Source organism: Acanthochromis polyacanthus, chromosome 22 (assembly GCF_021347895.1).
Source record: "Acanthochromis polyacanthus isolate Apoly-LR-REF ecotype Palm Island chromosome 22, KAUST_Apoly_ChrSc, whole genome shotgun sequence".
In the NCBI taxonomy this organism is placed as follows: domain Eukaryota; kingdom Metazoa; phylum Chordata; class Actinopteri; family Pomacentridae; genus Acanthochromis; species Acanthochromis polyacanthus.
Window position 1 is genome coordinate 10,950,435 of NC_067134.1, and position 13,497 is coordinate 10,963,931.

At 41.8% G+C, this 13,497-nt stretch overlaps 1 protein-coding gene and 1 pseudogene across 1 annotated transcript in view; both read left to right on the forward strand.

Annotated features, from left to right (window-relative positions):
- Window positions 1-12,730, forward strand: part of LOC110962031 (NACHT, LRR and PYD domains-containing protein 3-like) — a 36,863-nt gene extending 24,133 nt beyond the window's left edge. The window contains exon 13 of the transcript XR_007939131.1: window positions 12,030-12,730. The gene's annotated coding sequence lies outside the window, so the exon portion shown is untranslated. The remainder of the gene's footprint in view (window positions 1-12,029) is intronic.
- LOC110962482 (NLR family CARD domain-containing protein 3-like) lies at window positions 1,872-11,811 on the forward strand (annotated as a pseudogene).
- Window positions 12,731-13,497: the final 767 nt, after the last annotated feature.

Below are 13,497 nucleotides of genomic sequence, written 5' to 3' on the forward strand. Positions count from 1 at the left end.
ATCGTCCAAGATGACTAAAAAAAATCGAGATTTTATTTTTTGGCCATATCGCCCAGCCCTATAGAAAATGGATGGATGTAACATGTACCATTTTAATACTGTTTGTCAGCAGTGCTGGTACTTATCTTCCGACTGTGTTTCCATTAAAACAAACAAACTGATCTCAGAGCTCATCTCTGAGCTATACACACGTGGACAAAATTGTTGGTACCCCTCAGTTAAAGAAGGAAAAACCCACAATTCTCACTGAAATCACTTGAAACTCACAAAAGTAACAATAAATAAAAATTTATTGAAAATTAGATAATCAAAAACAGCCATTACTTTTGAATTGTTGATTAACATAATTATTTAAAAAACAAACTAATGAAATAGGGCTGGACAAAAATGATGGTACCCATAACTTAATATTTTGTTGCACAACCTTTTGAGGCAATCACTGCAATTAAACGATTTCTGTATTTGTCAATGAGCGTTCTGCAGCTGTCAACAGGTATTTTGGCCCACTCCTCATGAGCAAACAGCTCCAGTTGTCTCAGGTTTGATGGGTGTCTTCTCCAAATGGCATGTTTCAGCTCCTTCCACATATGTTCAATGGGATTCAGATCTGGGCTCATAGAAGGCCACTTTAGAATAGTCCAACGCTTTTCTCTCAGCCATTCTTGGGTGTTTTTGGCTGTGTGTTTTGGATCGTTGTCCTGTTGGAAGACCCATGACCTGCGACTGAGACCAAGCTTTCTGACACTAGGCAGCACATTTCTCTCCAGAATGCCTTGATAGTCTTCAGATTTCATCGTACCTTGTACACTTTCAAGACACCCTGTGCCAGATGCAGCAAAGCAGCCCCAAAACATTACTCAGCCTCCTCCATGTTTCACCGTAGGGACAGTGTTCTTTTCTTCGTATGCTTGGTTTTTGAGTCTATGAACATAGAGTTGATGTGCCTTACCAAAAAGCTCCAGTTTGGTCTCATCTGTCCAAAGGACATTCTCCCAGAAGCTTTGTGGCTTGTCAACATGCATTTTTGCAAATTCCAGTCTGGCTTTTTATGAGTTTTTTTCAGCAGTGGTGTCCTCCTTGGTCGTCTCCCATGAAGTCCACTTTGGCTCAAACAACGACGAATGGTGCGATCTGACACTGATGTACCTTGGCCTTGGAGTTCACCTTTAATTTCTTTGGAGGTTGCTCTGGGCTCTTTGGATACAATTCCAACGATCCGTCTCTTCAATTTGTCATCAATTTTCCTCTTGCGGCCACGTCCAGGGAGGTTGGCTACTGTCCCGTGGGTCTTGAACTTCTGAATAATATGAGCCACTGTTGTCACAGGAACTTCAAGCTGTTTAGAGATGGTCTTATAGCCTTTACCTTTAAGATGTTTGTCTATCATTTTTTTTCGGATGTCCTGGGACAATTCTCTCCTTCGCTTTCTGTTGTCCATGTTCAGTGTGGTACACACCTTTTCACCAAACAGCAGGGTGACTACTTGTCTCCCTTTAAATAGGCAGACTGACTGATTATGAGTTTGGAAACACCTGTGATGTCAGTTAAATGACACACCTGAGTTAATCATGTCACTCTGGTCAAATAGTTTTCAATCTTTTATAGAGGTACCATCATTTTTGTCCAGGCCTGTTTCATTAGTTTGTTTTTTTTAAATAATTATGTTAATCAACAATTCAAAAGTAATGGCTGTTTTTGATCATTTAATTTTCAATAAATTTTTATTTATTGTTACTTTTGTGAGTTTCAAGTGATTTCAGTGAGAATTGTGGGTTTTTCCTTCTTTAACTGAGGGGTACCAACAATTTTGTCCACGTGTGTACGTGTGTAAATGGAGAGGAGGAGGAACACTGATCAGGTGATCCAGTAACATGAGAACAGGGAGGAAACACTACAGCTGTCTGTTAGTTCAGACTCAGTCAGAGGAAAAACCTGATTATGGAGGCAGGTGAGAGTCTCAATCACTGAGGCAGTTTTTTTCTCTGAGGACTTTTTTCAGATTTCACTTCTGTGGACCTGAATGTAGACCAATATGAACTTGTTTGTTATTTTGACTTTTATTATTTCTTGAGCTCACAGTCAGTGTTGCTGGTTTTCCCTCCTAGACTGACTGAAGTCCTCAAGATGAGTGTTTGTCAAAGGGAGGAGGAGGAGGAGGAGGAGGAGTTTCCAGCCTCCAGCTGTCTGTCTATGAAGAGTGACTCGTCCAAAATACATCCTCCAGACTTCAGTAAAGAACCTGAACCCTCAGACACAAAGTAAGAAAACTGCCTCTAACTTATTCATATGACTCCTTTATAATTACATCGGTCACTTATATGTTGTGTCCCTCATAGTTGATTGTAGTTTGCAGATTAAAATGAACTTTGAAAAGGTTTCAAATTGAAATCCTTTGTCCCGTTTTTCCTCTCAGCATCTGTGACAGTAGAAAAGCTGTAACCTAATCAAAGAGGACGACTGCAAACATTAACCAGAATCAGAGAATTAATCAGTGATTGATGAGAATTCAAACGTGTTTCAACAGAGGGAGAGCAGAGTCTGCAGCATCCAGCTGTCTGTCTATGAAGAGTGACTGGTCCAAAGAAGAACCTCTATACTTCAGGAAAGAACCTGAACCCTCAGACACCAAGTAAGAAACTGTTTCTGTTGTAAACTGACCTGATGGAAGATGAAGGCTTCAGGATGAAGGAAGATGCTCTGATGAAACAGTCAGATGTTTGGCCTGCACAGAGTCTTTGAGACTGAGATTGTTCCTTTTGTGAGTGTTAGAACCATGAAGTTGTGATGGTTTTTGTGTGGTAAAACACCTGAGAACCTAAAGTTTAACACACAATGTTCAAACATCTTCACCTCAATGTTGAAGTCAGTGTAAAGATTTTCAAATTGCCAGACTGTGTAAGGATATTCTTTAGATCTGTAGCTGATGTTGTGGTTTGTCCTTATTGGTTCCTCGTTGTAATGATTCAGATGTTTGAAATGAAATCTGAACATTGTCTGTCTGAGGCTGCTGCTCTGACACAGTTTTACATTATTTCTACTCTGAGTTCAAACTGAGCTGATCTGAGCTGCCCAAAGTGAGTGTACAGGGTGAAGAACAGAAGCAGCTGTCTGTGATGGAAGGCTGTTACTGTGAAGCTGCTGCACAAAGTGTTGAGTTTATATTAACACCAAACTGCAGGCAGATCAGACTTTAATCAGAGAGCTGATGGGAAAAGAATTCACTGGTGTTAATATTAAAAGGAAGCAGCATTTTTATGGCCGGCTCAATTCAGACATAAGAGTAGCTTGACTTTTACTGTTCTCTGAGATCATCTGAGCTTCTGCACTGTGTTGTCACATGTGGATGTTTTTCTCCAAATGATCTCAGGGATGAATAAATGTGTTGACAGACTGATGAAGAGGAGGAGAGTTTGTGTGGAGGAGCAGCCGTCCTGCTGTGCTTCCTGTCAGGACGTCCTGAAGGATCCAGTCTCTACCAGCTGTGGACACTGGTTCTGCAGACAGTGCATCACCTCATACTGGGATCAGTCTGCTCCATCAGGACACTCCTCCTGTCCCCACTGTGGAAAAGATCCAGAACCAGCAGCTGTGGACAAAGTAAGACTGAACATCTGCTGGTGGACTGATGTGTGAAAACTGATCCTGTTGTTGTGTTGTCCAGACATGAAAGATGTTTGTGTTTGTTGAATTTGTTTGTCTGGTCTGTGAGCAGATGTTGGTCTGCAGGAGGTTCTACAGGAACATAAGATGAGTCTGAAGAGGAGATGTGAACATGTGACTGAAGGAAGCGATGAAAGAGGAGGTGGAACCCTCCTGAACAGGATCTACACTGAGCTCTACATCACAGAGGGACACAGTGGAGAGGCTGATATCCAACATGAGGTGAGCCAGCTGGAAACAGCTTCCAAGAAGAGTCTCCATGGCACTCCTATCAGGTGCCAGGACATCTTCAAAGCCTTACCTGAGCAGCAGAGAGCCATCAGAGTGGTTCTGACCAACGGCGTGGCTGGCATTGGAAAAACCTTCTCAGTGCTGAAGTTCACTTTGGACTGGGCAGAGGGCGGAGAAAACCAAGACGTCAGTGTGGTGGTGGTGCTTCCGTTCAGGGAGCTGAACTTGATCAGAGATGAGCAGCACAGTCTTCTCACACTGATCCATGTTTTCCATCCAACATTACAGAAGGTGACAGCAGAGAAGCTAGCTGTCTGTAAACTTTTGTTCATCTTTGATGGTCTTGATGAAAGCAGACTTTCACTGGATTTCACCAACAGGGAGGTTGTGTCTGACGTCAGCCAGAAGTCATCGCTGGACGTTCTGCTGGTGAACCTCATCGAGGGAAATCTGCTTCCCTCGGCTCTGGTCTGGATCACTTCCCGCCCAGCGGCAGCCAATCAGATCCCTCCTAAACATGTGGACAGGTTAACAGAAGTACGAGGTTTCACCGATGGCCAGAAGGAGGAGTACTTCAGGAGGAGATTCAGTGATGAAGAGCGCTCCAGCACAATCATCTCCCACATGAAGACATCCAGGAACCTCCACATCTTGTGTCGACTCCCAGTGTTCTGCTGGATCACTGCTGCAGTTCTGGAGCACATGTTGATCACAGAGCAGAGAGGAGAGCTTCCCAAGACCCTGACTGACATGTTCTCACACTTCCTGCTGGTTCAGACACAGAGGAAGAACAACAAGGACCATGAGGGACCTGAGACAAGTCCTCAGGAGCTGACGGAGGCTGACAGGGAAGTTCTTCTGAAGCTGGGGAGGCTGGCCTTTGAACATCTGGAGAAAGGAAACATGATGTTCTACCAAGAAGACCTGGAGCAGTGTGGTCTGGATGTGACAGAGGCCTCGGTGTTCTCAGGAGTTTGTACCCAGATCTTCAGAAGAGAGTGTGTGATGTTCCAGAAACCAGTCTACAGCTTTGTTCATCTGAGCATTCAGGAGTTTCTGGCTGCAGTCTACATGTTCCACTGTTACACCAACAATAACACTGAGGTACTGAAAAAGTTCCTGGGAGAATACTATATAAACTTATCCCTGACAGTTTTCCTGGACGAAGTCATGGAGAAATCCCTCAGAAGCAAAAATGGTCACCTGGATCTGTTTGTTCGCTTCCTTCATGGCCTCTGTCTGGAGTCCAACCAGAGACTGTTAGGAGGTCTGCTGGGTCAGACAGAGAACAGTCCAGAGATGATCCAGAGAGTCATCAACAACCTGAAGATGATGAACATTTCTAAAATATCTGCAAGCAGAAGCATCAACAACCTGAAGAAGATAATGAACAGTTGGGAAATGTCTCCAGACAGAAGCATCAACATCTTCCACTGTCTGATGGAGATGAAGGATCTCTCAGTACATCAGGAGATCCAGGAGTTCCTGCAGTCAAAGAACAGATCAGAGAAGGAACTCTCTGAGATCCACTGCTCAGCTCTGGCCTACATGCTGCAGATGTCAGAGGAAGTTCTGGATGAGTTGGACCTGGACAAATACAGAACATCAATGGACGGCAAACAGAGACTGATTCCAGCTGTGAGGAACTGCAGAAAGGCTCGGTGAGTCCAGATGTGATGAACATGAGCAGTAGTTCAGTTCTTCAGATGTCCTCACTAGAACATCCTCATTATTCTCAATGTTCCATTTACTTGTTGATTTCAAACATCACGTCAGCTGTGTTTAGTCTTAGATGTTCTTGAGATGTTTCAAATGGTGTGAAAATGTAGATTTTTTCATTTTCTTGTGTTGAAAGCTGTTAAATGAGTGGAGCGTTTTTCTGTTTCACTGATAATTTTTGCATCTGTCAGTTTTTCCTTCTGAGTTTCTTCCTTTGGCTGATGGAGGAAACCTGCAGATCTGCTAAAACGCACAAAGAACTGTAGAGCTTCTATACGTGGAAGCATTTTACAGTTTTCAGTGAAGCAGTGAAGTTATTATCACATTAGGAGCTTCTGAAATCAGTCTTATATAATCAGACAGATCTAATCTGAATATTTCAGCTTGTAGAGTTGAACATAAAATCTTTATCATTAACAAACAACATTTCTCAAGTCTGAAAGAAAACATTTATGGAATTATTGCTGTCAGTGATGTGAATTGAATTATAATTAATTTGAGTTCTTAGTTTTTATTTCAAATTATTTTAGTTTGTATTCAGTTACACTATATTGTTCTTTTTTTATGAGTGTTACACGTAATATTCATTTTTTCTTCATTTAAAAGACTCAACTTGTTTTTGAAATGTTCTGGATTGATAATTTAGTATTGTAAAGATTTAAACGGAACTTACAATTGCAACTGACAATGATGAGATGTTGATACTGAACAGTGATTTGGTTTCTCATGTAGAGAACATTCCTGAGCATACCTATGCTCCTGCTCGGTGCCTCAGGTCAGCTGATCTGCTGCTTCTGGAAGCTCAGAGGGGACAGTGCTTTTTCTGTTGCCTCTCCTAAATTGTGAAACGAGCTACCCCTCCACATTAGACAAGCCTCCTCACTGTCTATTTTTAAAACTCGTCTAAAAACTCATTTTTATTCCTTGGCTTTCAACTCCGCATGAGACTCTGCTTCTGTTTTAGTGTTTTATGGTTTGTTTTATTTATTGTTTTATTGTTTTTAAATTGTTTTAAAACAATAAACAATTATTTTCGTATTTATTTCCTGTTATTTATTTTAGGTCCCTGTGTTACTTTGTCTATTTATGTACAGCACTTTGTTTCAGCTGTGGCTGTTTTAAAGGGCCATATAAATAAAGTTCAGTTGAGTTGAGTATCAGCAAATGCTCAGAGGTGTGAATATGTCAGAGCTGAATGCTAGAAGTCAGACTGTCTCCAGAGATCTGATTTACACTGAGTTCAGAGTTGTGTTTTAATACCACAATCTGTGATGCCATGTTTGTGAGACATTATGTTGGAAATAATTCAACCTCAGTGGTTTGTTCTTTGTGTTTCTGCTAAACAAGTTTTCTGAATCTGTCAAAGGATGTTGAGGACAAAAATTGACTCAGTTGTCTGTCATCACGAGGGCTGGCCGCTGGCCTGAATAGTCGTTTCTGGTCTCCGGATATTCGGGCCCTATTAAAGACGAATATCCAAATATTCGTTCCGCCCCGTAACGTCCAACGGGGGGTAAAAACATTAAAAAACAGGACAGAAAATATTCTCAGCAGGAAATATGAAGTGTCCACTCTCATAATAACATCTTTTTTTTAATTTATGTGCCATTACAGATTTTCTAACTGTGGACTCTCAGAGAGTCACTATCAAGTTGTGGCCTCAGCTCTGAAGTCCAACCCCTCCCATCTCATAGAACTGGACCTGAGTGGAAACAACCTGCAGGATTCAGGAGTGAAACATCTTTTTGATGGAGTGCAGAGTCAAACTGTAAACTGGAGAATCTCAGGTCAGTTCTCTCTCTGTTGGTGGAATTTATTATACAATAAATTTAAAGTTTTGCTGTATTGTTGGAAATGTTCAGTATTTCCTGAAAACAAATATGATGACAGCTGACTGCAGAATTCCAAGATGGAGGACAGAACCCACAGTCCTGCTGTGTGTCTGAATGTGAAGCTGAATGTGAAAGTGATGCAAGACTTCAGCAGTGTGACTTCCACAGATCCAGTCAGTGTGTTTGTGCTGAGCTGCAGTGGAGTCTCAGTAACTCAAAGGGAGTTTAGTTGTCAACAGTCTGGAAGTTTGATTAGTGTGAGTCAGAAGCTGAAGCTTGGTGTTAGTGTGAGCTGAGCTCATGAAGTGATTCCTTCCAGTGGAGTTGTGTTAGGAAGAGAGCAGTGGACAGTCAGAGTGGACAGCAGGAATCAGAATCCCTCTGTATGTACAGATGGCATGTGACTGTTGTTGGAAGACATACTGGAAGATTTGAGTGAGACAAAGCTATGAAGCTGATTAGCACAGAAATAATGTGATGGAATAAATTAAAGAATGGCCACGTTTACAGGACAGTGTTTCCCCTCTCATATAACCGATGAGGCTATACCTCGCTGGTATAGGCCAGCGCCTCATTAAAATTCTGCCGACATTGCCGCCTCACTGGTCCGCGGCAAAAAAAAAAAAAAAAAAAGTGCAGCGCAAACCCGCTGGACCGACGAGATCGTCCGCGGGGGGGTGCGCGGCTGCGGCGGAGACTGTGGAGACGGCCCGATAGTATGTATAATTCTCTCCCCCTCCCCTGTAAAAATAAATGAACGTTTATTTGTGCTGAAGAGTCACATCTGGATCCAGAAGTTCTTCTGAACTCAGATCAGTTTGAAGTGACAAAGTTTTGTGAGTGAAGTATAAATATTTCGTAGTTAGTGTCATGTTCAGTTTATTTGACTGATCCTGATCCTGTTGATGATGCAGCATGTTATTGATGTGTGGACATGAATAGGTGGATGAATGTTGTGCTGACATGTGGATGATGTGTGTAGAAGGCTGACATGATGATGATCCACAATAAGAGAAGGACAAAGTACTCTGCTGGTTTTAGAGAACAGCTGATTGATGAGGACAAAGTAATGTTGATCTGCACATTCAGAACCTGAACACGTGATGGATCATCAGTGATTTTATCTGCGTCTTTTATTCTTTACTCAGATTGGAGGGCTGCAGTTTGTCAGAGATCAGCTGTGATTCTCTGGTCTCAGCTCTGAAGTCCAACCCCTCCATCTGGAACATCTGGTCCTGAGCTATAATGACCTGACGGATTCAAGGAGTGAAACATCTGAGTAGTTTTCTGAAGAATCCAGACTGCATCCTAAAGACTCTGAGGTCAGACATCATGTTCTATTTATGTGCTGAGATGAATCTGATGTAAAGTTGTGGTAACACTAAACTGCAGCCATCAGGCTGATGTTCTACTGATCCACACTGAAGAGCTTCATGGTAACGTCTGTTTTCTTCTCTTCTCTTTAGTCTTTTGTCTGTGGCAGAGAAATGTTGAGCTGCACACTCCAAAGCTCAGTAGAAGAAGAAAAATGCTCCAGAGAACTGACAGCAGTAAACAAGCATGTCTTTTTCATTATTGATTATGCTGTCGTATGGAGCTAAAACAGAGACAGTATAGGCTGTCATTGAAAATAAGAATTTGACATTGAAAATGAAATTACAATTTTCTGAGTGTTTCCTAGATTCTGTGCTTGATCACGATGTTTCAAAGTTCTGTTTCATTGACAACTTCCTGTCTCTCTTTTGGCGTGGAGGAAGGCATCCCAAAAGAGAGACATAAAGATGTTTGTGTTTGAGAGAACAGTTTGAAGACGTCACCTGGTCCTCTACAAACTCTGATGGACACTTTCCACTGTCAATGACAGATGGATCAATAATGACATCATATGAATGTAGAGTCCTGATGGAAACGTCTCCATGGTTCCAGATCATGAAGATATTTTAGAGTCTGAAGCCTCATTTTGTCCACGTTCCTTCGTGTGTGTGTGTGTGTAACTGTGAGCAGAAAGTGAAATAAATGTCAGAGTGTTTTCCTTGTGTTTGTTGCTCAGCATGAGTTTGTGTGAATGGAGCCACTGGTGAAGCTGCAGAGTTTCAGAGCCTGAAGTCACTCCGTCTTTATTGAAGCAGCAGCATGTTGTCATTAATATTAATGAGAGCTCTTCTTCACTGCTTCTGTTGGACTGTTTGAAGCTGCATCCTGTTGGCTTCAGCTGTTTGGAGTTTCCATTTTCTAAACTTGGACATTCTGAAGCTTCTTCAGCTCTGAACTGATGATGAATCTCTGAATAATTTTAAGCAGCAACTTTGTCTCATCAACTAATTCCTTTTATTTTTATTCACAGATTGGAGGGCTGCAGGTTGTTAGAGATCAGCTGTGATTCTCTGGTCTCAGCTCTGAAGTCCAACCCCTCCATCTGGAACATCTGGACCTGAGTCAGAACAGCCTGCAGGATTCAGGAGTGAAACATCTGAGTGGTTTCCTGGAGAGTCCAGACTGCATCCTGAAGACTCTGAGGTCAGTTCACTGTCTGTTACTGTTGTAGATCTGATGTGTTTTAATGACAACTGAAGCTCATTTATGTTCAACAGAACTTCCATCCATGAAGCTGTAAATCTGCTGTGGTTCATATTTTCTCTTTTGTGGGTTGTGACAAAAGTCATGTGTTTGTAGCTGAAAGTGTAGAAAATGTTCAGTGTTAGTTGTTAAAGTAAATGAATGTTTGTAATTTGAGCTGAAGAGTCACATCTGGATCCAGAAGATCTTCTGAACTCAGATCAGTTTGAAGTGACAAAACTTAGTGAAGTATAAATATTTCTTTGGTTGTGTTGAGTTTTATTTGACGATCCTGATCCTGTTGATGATGCAGCATGTTACTGATGTGTGGACATGAATAGGTGGATGAATGTTGTGCTGACATGTGGATGATGTGTGTAGAAGGCTGACATGATGATGATCCACAATAACAGAAGGACAAAGTCACTCTGCTGGTTTAGAGAAAAGCTGATTGATCGAGGACAAAGTAATGTTGATCTGCACATTCAGAACCTGAACACATCTGATGGATCATCAATGATTTTTATCTACATCTTTTATTCTTTATTCAGATTGGAGAGCTGCGGTTTGTCAGAGATCAGCTGTGATTCTCTGGCTTCAGCTCTGAAGTCCAACCCCTCCCATCTGGAACATCTGGACTTGAGCCAGAACAAGCTGCAGGATTCAGGAGTGAAACATCTGTGTGGTTTTCTGGAGAAATCCAGACTGCATCCTGAAAGACTCTGGAGTCAGTTCACTGTACTGTCTGTTACTGTTGTAGATCTGATTTGTGAATGACAACTGAAGCTCATTTATGCTCAACACACTTCCATTCATGAAGCTGTAAATCTGCTATGTATCATATTTTTTGTTTCTTAGTGTGTTGTGGCAAGGGACGAGTGTTTGTAGAAGTATGATGAAACTCTGAATGATTTCAAGCAGGAACTTTGTATTCCAAACTCATATCTTTTACTTTTATTCAGATTGGAGACCCTGCAGGTTGTCAAAGATCAGCCTTTGATTCTTGGTCTCAGCTCTGAAGTCCAACCCCTCCATCTGGAACATCTGGAGTTGAGATTCAACAACCTGCAGTATTCGTCAGTGAAACATCTCTTAGATCTTGTGGAGATTCCGAGAGTGCAGCCTGAAGACCTGAGGTCAGTCGAAGGTTTCCCAGTCTACTAACTCAGTATCAAAGCAAAGATCCAGTTTCTCCTGTATCCTGCAGCTTTTCCAGCGAAGCCGTGAGAGAGAACAAATACTGAGTGCCTGAAATTCATATCTTTGTTGTTGTAAGTGTTAAGAGACCAAAAAAAGTTATTTTATAATTGTACATTATATGTATATATTTTAATTTATCGGTTATCAGTATCTTTTTCTTGCCAAATATCGGAATGGACATCAGCCTCAAAAAATCCATATCGGTTGGGTCCTAGGCCTTGTGTGTGATTCCATCAGATGTGTTGACTAACAGCTCATGTTGGTTTGTCAGCTATTGTTTGAGGATCAGATGAGATGTGATGGACACTCAAGACTGTTGGTTAAATGGAGCAGCAGTAATCCATGAGTGCAGAGTTTGTGCAGTATGAAGCTTGATGATTGCAGCAGTTTGTTCCACTGTGGACTGCAGTGAAATGTGCAGAGAAACACACCTGATGCTGACAGTGTGTATAGATGTGAGCTTGGAGCTCAGTGTGTTCACTCCAACATGTTTACATGAAGCTGCTGCTCTGAACAAAACTGAAGTCCTGCTGCTCTATATCCTGATGACCTGCTGATCAACTGATTGATCTCTTTTATTTCTTCTTCTCTCTGCAGATGGAAGTTGCGTTGATCAGGACGGTGTTTGTACTGAGAGGATGAAGTGTGTCTGATGATCCAGAGGTTGAAGCAGCAGCAGCTGGTGTGTAGAGACTCTGACTGGACCATGTTACTGGGAGGTGGACTGGGAACCAGTGTAAAGTGTGTTGTTATCTCTATGTAGTTTAGTGTTGCAGCTCCACACTGTGAATGATGGAGAACTGCAGTTAATGTTGACATGAAACGTTGGAGGTTGATGTCAGGTTGCAGAGTGTGCAGTAAGTTTCAGGATGTTTGTGTCAGTGCAGGATTATATTTCAGTTGACTTTCTATTTTCAGCTGCAGTCAAAGTTGTTGAGCTTCTCTACCTGCAACACATTGAGCTGATGAGAACAAAGTGTCCTGGAAACATGTCAGCTGAAGCCTTGGAGCCCAGAGAGAGTTTATTGAAGCACATTTTAGTGGATTTTCATCAGGTGTTGTTGAGGTGACAACCTGAAGATAAATCCAGTTTAGTCCTGAAAGATTCACAAGCAGCTCTGATTGGACCAGAACCCGACTGAGCTCCATCATGGCAGCAGCTGTTAAACTGACTGCTCCACTGTGTCATTCTATGGCAGATGATGTGATGTGAGCAGCTCGTCCACGTGGCTCATTCAGCCTCAGTTCTCCTCATGCTCCACGTCTGGCGATCTCCAACTGGATTGATGTTTTTTTTTTAAAGGTGTGAATATTGATTGATCTTGGTATGGATGTCTGAAGAGACATAAATGGAGAAATAATGTAGCTGGAGTTCTGAAATGTATTATTCTCATTGATATGCACATGTGGTGTCAATGGTCCAACTCTGCTTTGATAGAATACTCCAAACCAGTCATATGATGGTGCAAATTTGGTCCAAAAATGTCTACATTTCTGTCTGTTTGGATATTCCATCAAACATAAATCCTTATTTCACCTAAGAGGCTAAATAGTTTTCCTCTGATTGGCACCTTAGAAGCTTTAAATAAGTAGAGTCCTGACCTCAACCCGATAGAACACCTTTGGGATGAATTAGAGCGGAGATTAAGAGCCAGGCCTTCTGGTCCAACAACAGTGTGTGACCTCACAAATGTGCTTCTGGATGAATGTCAAAAATTCCCACAGTTACAGTCCTAAACCTTGTGGACAGCCTTCCCAGAAGAGCTGAAGCTGTTATAGCTGCAAAGAGTGACGACTCATATTGAACCCATGGATCAGGAATAGGATGTCACTTACGTTCATATGCGAGTCAACAGGTGAGCGAATACTTTTGGCAATATAGTGTATGGCTAAAAAATAAAACACTATAAATGAGCCATAATTCAGTATGATCTCTTAGAATCACACAGATTTTTGGTTGTTTTGCGTTTCCTTTGAGTCATTCAGCGCGTCCGTGTCTGACTGGTTGCATTTTTGTGGATTTTAAGTCTTCTGGGTCTCGTTTTGTGTACATTTTTCATCATTTTGTGCTTATATTTTCTTCAGGGTTTACTGTATGTCTGAGGGATATTTTTGATATCTTTGTGTTCATTTTGCATCCTTTTATAGTTGTTTTGTGTCTCTGTGGACTACTTTTATGCCTTTCTGGGCTCATTTAGTGTCTTTCTGACCCTAAAAGCCATCCTGGCCCTTTTAGCTCCATATGAAGCATCCAGAGCCTTCAGGTCTTTAGGTACGGACTTACTGTGATTTCCCAGAA